The sequence below is a fragment of the Gossypium hirsutum genome, chromosome A12 (genome assembly GCF_007990345.1).
Source record: "Gossypium hirsutum isolate 1008001.06 chromosome A12, Gossypium_hirsutum_v2.1, whole genome shotgun sequence".
Taxonomy (NCBI): Eukaryota; Viridiplantae; Streptophyta; class Magnoliopsida; order Malvales; family Malvaceae; genus Gossypium; species Gossypium hirsutum.
Window position 1 is genome coordinate 60731259 of NC_053435.1, and position 6430 is coordinate 60737688.

General features: G+C 39.4%; 1 non-coding gene across 1 annotated transcript; it reads right to left on the minus strand.

Moving 5' to 3' along the window:
* Positions 1–837: 837 nt before the first annotated feature.
* On the minus strand, positions 838–944 carry LOC121211802 (small nucleolar RNA R71). Its single transcript, XR_005907020.1, has one exon. It is a non-coding gene; the product is annotated as a small nucleolar RNA R71 (small nucleolar RNA).
* Positions 945–6430: the final 5486 nt, after the last annotated feature.

Below are 6430 nucleotides of genomic sequence, written 5' to 3' on the forward strand. Positions count from 1 at the left end.
CGGTCTTGCCATTACTATACTATTGTTCGATAGGTGCGCTTGCCTTTTTGTCGTGATAATAGTAAGTCTAGGTTTAATCTTCATTATAAATACTTATTACTTGTAACGAATCACGCGATCAAGTTTTTGGCGCCGTTGCCGGGGAACTAAAATATTAGGAACACTAAATTTTTATTACTTTAGCCATTTATTTTTCTTGTAATTTTATTTTATTTTATTATTTATTAATTCACTTTTTCTCTCTCTTGGCAAGTTTTTATAGTTTATGACTAGAAGAAACCCATCAGGACCACTACTTTTTGACGAAGAAATCGATCGCACAGTTCGTAGAAATCAAAGAGAAATAAGGCGTAGTTTACGATACAAAGAGAACGAGCGAGAAGACGATACTCAAACCCCAACCGAAGAGATGCCGAAAACCAAGGCAATCAGCTACCTCCTGCAATTGCAGCTAATCAAAATCCTGCTCCACGTTTTATGTATGACTATACTAAACCTTCTTTAACAGGAACTGAGTCTAGTATAGTTAGACCTGCTATTGCCACGAATAATTTCAAACTAAAACCTAACATAATTAAGATGATACAGTAGTTTGTTCAGTTTGATGGTTTACAGGATGAGGATCCCAACACGCACTTGGCGAATTTTCTTGAATTTTGCGATACATTCAAAATCAATGGCATTTCTGATGATGCAATTTGTCTTCGGTTATTTCCCTTTTCACTGAGAAACAAAGCTAAACAGTGGTTGAACTCGTTACCACGAGGGTCTATCTCTACTTGGGAACAAATGACTGAGAAATTTTTACTAAAATATTTTCCACCGGCTAAAACGGCTAAATTACGTAATGATATCTCTTCTTTTGTGCAGATGGATTTAGAAACACTTTATGATGCATGGGAGAGATACAAGGACTTACTGAGAAGGTGGCCTCACCATGGGTTACCGCTTTGGCTGCAAGTTCAAACGTTCTACAATGGTGTGAATCACTCGACAAGACAAATGATTGACGCAGCTGCTGGCGGAACCATCAACAATAAAACACCAGAAGATACCTATGAATTTATAGAGGAGATGTCACTGAATAACTATCACTGGCAAGTTATGAGGACAAAGCCAACGAAAACAGCTGGCGTTTATAACGTCGACTCAGTTACTATGCTATCAAATCAGGTAGAATTTCTCAATAAAAAGATTGATAGTTTTCTTGGTTCTACGCAGGTACATCCAGTAATGAGGTGTGACTCAAGCGGAGGAGGTGTACATACAGAATACCAATCCTTCAATCCTACAACTGAAGAAGAAAAAGTCAACTATATGGGTAACAATAACTTTAGATCTTAAAATAACCCATATAGTAATATTTATAATGCAGGTTGGAGGAACCAGCCCAATTTTTCCTAGGGGGTCAAGGAAATCCAAAGCCACAAAATCCTCTGGGTTTTAAACAACCACCTTATTGTAGTTCTTTCGCAGATGCCCAACTTAGCAAAATTCTTAAAGGAACTTCTGAGCAATAAAAGGAAATTAGACGCTATATCACATGTGGAACTCAATGCAGTTTGCTCAGCTATTCTAAAGAATTAGCTACCTAACAAATTAAAAGATCCAGGGAGTTTTACAATTCCTTGTTTAATTGGTAGTCTATCTTGAATAATGCTTTAGCTGATCTAGGAGCAAGTATAAATGTTATGCCGTATAAAATGTTTAAATGAATAGGTATCGGTAAACCCCAATAGACTAGGATGAGCATTCAATTGGTTGACAAAACAGTTAGATTTCCTAAGGGTATTATTGAAGACGTTCTCGTTAAAATTGATAAATTTATTTACCCAGTAGACTTCGTTGTCTTAGATATGGATGAGGATAACGAGGTACCTTTAATTTTAGGATGACCATTTTAGCAACTACCAAAACCATTATTAATGTAGGCACAGGAGAGCTAACACTTCGTGCAGGTGACAACGCAGTAACACTCCAAGCACGCGACTCAGTCAAAACCTCTAAGACTCAAGATAATGCTATAAAACCTGTCGATCATAAAACTAATATTCAATCATCCTTGCAGGAACTTCTTCTAACCAAGACAACAAAGACAGTGCGCTACTATCATGAGGAGAACAAAGACGTCCATAAAGAACGAAGACTACGGATAGAGGAGCTAGACGAATGGCAAGAACACAAACCGAGAACACATGATAAACCGAAACTACACAAAAACAAGCCCGATACCTCTCCTAATCAACTTAAAGTTGGCGATACAATCTTACTAGATGCCGTAGATCCTCACATTGTCACTACCACACCAAATGAGAAATCCCTCTTACGGTACTCAGTATTTTCCCATTCGGTAAGGTTGAGGTGAGTCATCCCAAGTTCGACACTTTTAAGGTAAACAACACCCGTTTAAAACCTTATTTTAAAACTGACAATAGGAATGAGGAGTATGGACTCCTTAAACCACCATGATCATTAAACAGAGAGGTAAGTCGAGCTTAGACTATAAATTAGTGCTTCTCGGGAGGCAACCCGAGCACTAACATATTTTGATTTCTTTATTTTTATTTTCTAACACTTTGGATCCTTACCTTAATCTTTGGATTGCAAAGTTTTTCAGCACACATGGCCAGGCACATAGGCGTGCCTAAAGCCGTGGCCAAATAGGGGAAGAGACACGGCCGTGCAATACAACCATGTTGAAGCAGGACACAATTTCCCGAAAACACGGGGTGCGATAAATCCCCACGGTCGTGTGACATGGCCGTGGGTAAACTTGAAAGGAAAAACAAAGGCATGGGGATAGAAAACCACGGGCGTGCCAGGGACAAGGCTTGATTCTGTTTCTTCGACACGGGCATACGACATGCCCGTGCCATTCAGCCGTGTACAACAATACACGGGCATGCTACCATAAAACAGGAGCATGGTTAAAGCAAACAAAGCTAGACACGACTGTGCGACATGCCCGTGTTTGACACACGCCCAAGACATATGGGCGTGTGATAGTAGCCGGGCATGACCTAACTCGTAAAATTTGAAAAACACGGGCATGGCCTTAAGCCGTGTGGCCCTTCCCTATATAAACAAACCACTGTTCATCTTCTCCCCTTTTCAAAACCCTAGCCGAAAACTCTTTTCCCCCACTCCCTAATCCTTATTCAGGCCACCATTCCCAAGATTCTCACTTCCCCAACCCTCAAACCACCCTGAAATCCATTCCCCTTGCATTAATCCCCACTTTCCCCTCTCCATACCCTATATTTTTCCCACCACACAGCTTCCTCTCCGCGTTACACACCCATGCGCCGCCATACAGCAGCCCTTGGTTCACTTTCTCACCTTTATTTTTCCAATTTGTATTGCTACATTAGTATTCTACATGCTTTACATAGATATTATACTATTTTGCTTTAGACAAGTTAGGAATTTGATGTATAATTTTCTATATTTGAATTATTTAAGCCACTAAATAGCATATACTAGTTTTAGGCCTCTTGCTTAACTACTGATGTATCTTGGATTCTATCAATGCTCATATATTTTCAGGTATATTATGTCGTCATCGAGAGGAAAGAAGGTCGCGGTCCCATCCTCAAAGAAACGTAGGGGACCGGATTCTTCCTTGGTACGTGCTATAGTCAAAGTTCAGCACCCGTTCCTTGAATTTTTGCAAGCTTCGCAGAAGGAGCTATTTCAGATATTACGCGCACGACCCATCACCATAGGTCGCTTCATCGACTGGGCTGTCGTAGAGTAAGTCCAGCTCACTGATGCCATCCGCGCCCTCCTGTCCACAGACCCATGGGAACGGTTCTTCACTATTACCGAGCCCACTTATTTAGAGATAATTTTAGAATTATACTCTACTTTTCATTTAAAGGTGGTGATGACGAACAATGATGACCCAGGCACCATTCACTTCCAATTAGGTGGTCTAGTTCATGTGATGAGTGTCTTAGAGTTTGGAGTTGCTCTGGGACATTACACCGATGAGTTTATGGAGGAGGAGGACATGAATGCACTGCCACGCAATATCTACATCTCCCCCCTCCTTGTGCTGGAAGGCTTTGGCACTACTCTCTTCCACCTACGACCCCAACCGCTCGAAGGCCTCAGCTCTCCCCTATTCCCTACGATATCTCCATGCCAAATTGGCACACACCTTGACCAGGAGGAGAGAGAGCACCGGCGTCGTCACCACCCATGACGCCTACTATTTATGGTGCATGGAGAATGCACACGTGACTGACTTAGCATACTTCATTGCTTTCGCCATTCGCCATCAGACCGAGCGGCATAGGAAGGGAGTGATCTCCATCGTCCCCTACGTGATGCGCCTTGCCAGACACTTCGGCCTCCTCAACACCTCGGCCCAGTCATCAATGCTTACCCTGATAGGTCAGATGTCCCCATAGGGCATCACGACTATGTTACACATGAGGATGATCAAGTGCTGACGTGAGACCAATCCTCCTCAGTACCGTCTCTCGCATGCCATTGACGAGGAGGATCTTGAGGACATCCCTGATGATGTTCCCCCATAGCATGAGGATACTTCCACCACGCCACCTAGGGAACGACCAGTTCATGCGACTGCTTCATTGGCACATCTTTCCGACCGACTCACCCATTTCGAGCAGTATTGCACTACACAGTTCGAGATGATTCACGACTGAGATCAGCGATGTGATAGGCAGATGGACGATATGTAGGCAATAATGCAGCAGCAGTGCCAGCACTTTCACATCGCCACTCTAGCACCACCACTTGAGGGCCCCACCGACGAGGATCATTGAATCTTTTTTTTTTCTTATTTCTATTTTATTTTATTTTTCTTTTTCTTTTGATTTTTATTTTCACTTCAATTTTATTATTTTATTTTGAAAGACATATCTTTATTAGTAAATTTTACTTTTTCCATTTTCTGGTATTTTTAACAAATAATTCCATTACGCTCTCTTCCACACCAACTCTTAATAAGCTCTTCATGATTCTACAGACTTCCAAGCAAAACTGCTAGGAATATTTTACAGAATGAGGAAACAAATGGGAAAAAATACCTCACGAGTGCCATGTTCAACGACCCAATTTCTACATCTAGCCAAGAACAATGGCAGCTACCACTTTCCCCGAACACTCCATCCTCAGAATCAAGCTCCACATCAATATAACAGGGAGTTTCACCTCCTTCCCTCTTATGATTTTCTTTATTTTGAATAATCTATCTTTGTACATTAAGGGAAATGTACATCTTAAGTGCGAGGGGTGAACATGAAACCTAACTTTTTGCATTATTCTCAAATCCCTAAATTTGGCCTTGTGCTTAAGTGATTTTCTCACAACATTGATAGAATGAATTCTAATTGATCTATAATTATTGTTGATATGTTGTGAATTAGACCAAGGGAATTATGCATGATTATTTGATTATAGGACCTTAAATAATCGAGCATGATAAGTTGATATTTTGAGAACTAAAATTTTTTTTAGATTATTTTCCTAAATTGAGGTATTATCTTGAAATCTTAAGTATACAGGAATGACATCAAAAACCCAAATTTTTGGTGAGATTTTTGAGCCTTTTGAGCATATAGCTTTCTTTCTTGCTCACTTCGTTTGTGGTTTGAATGTGTCAACATTGAACTGTTATTCTAGAACTTGCTTCGATTATACATGTCAAGATCACACGTATGATTTGATATATTGAGATGATAAAGGCACTTAGGATTTAACCCATTTACTCCATAAAAGGCATTCTCACATAATTAAACCTTTAGTGAAACCCCTTGAGCCTACTAACTTTTTTTTTCATTTGATTAACCCTCATCATTAACCCATTAACCCATTAACCCGTTATTGTTGAAATCCTCCTATTTAATTTGACTCTTTTTATCGAGATTGAATTTAATATTGTTACCTCGCTATGTTCACCATTTTTTGTTACGGAATCATGAAGTATGATTTCTATATTGTATCGACTTGATTTGTTCTTAAAAAAAAACTCAGTATTATATTGTAATTTTTAGCAAGCTAAAGTTGTCATGAACTCATGTAAAATAGTTCTAGATATTTTTTTGTGGTTCAGTAATTAAGTTTTTTATAGTGGGGTAATATATTGAAATTATCTCGATTCTAACCTTTGTCTCTTCATCTTGTATTCATACATGTAACCTAAACCCCGTTACAACCATGCAAAGACTTTTTGATTAGTGTATCATATTATTTACAAGTGGTGGAGATTTGATTTTCATGCAAGCCTATGGTAATAACTTTTCATGTTAGACAATCGAGTGCTTAATCTTGAACCGTAAACACTTTGAGTGATTTGAATGAATATTTAGTAAGGATGTCATCTCTTTTATATTTAGGACTAAAGTTAATGACTTAGAGGAAGGAGATTAGCTATGATTTTGTTATTAAAATATTCGAT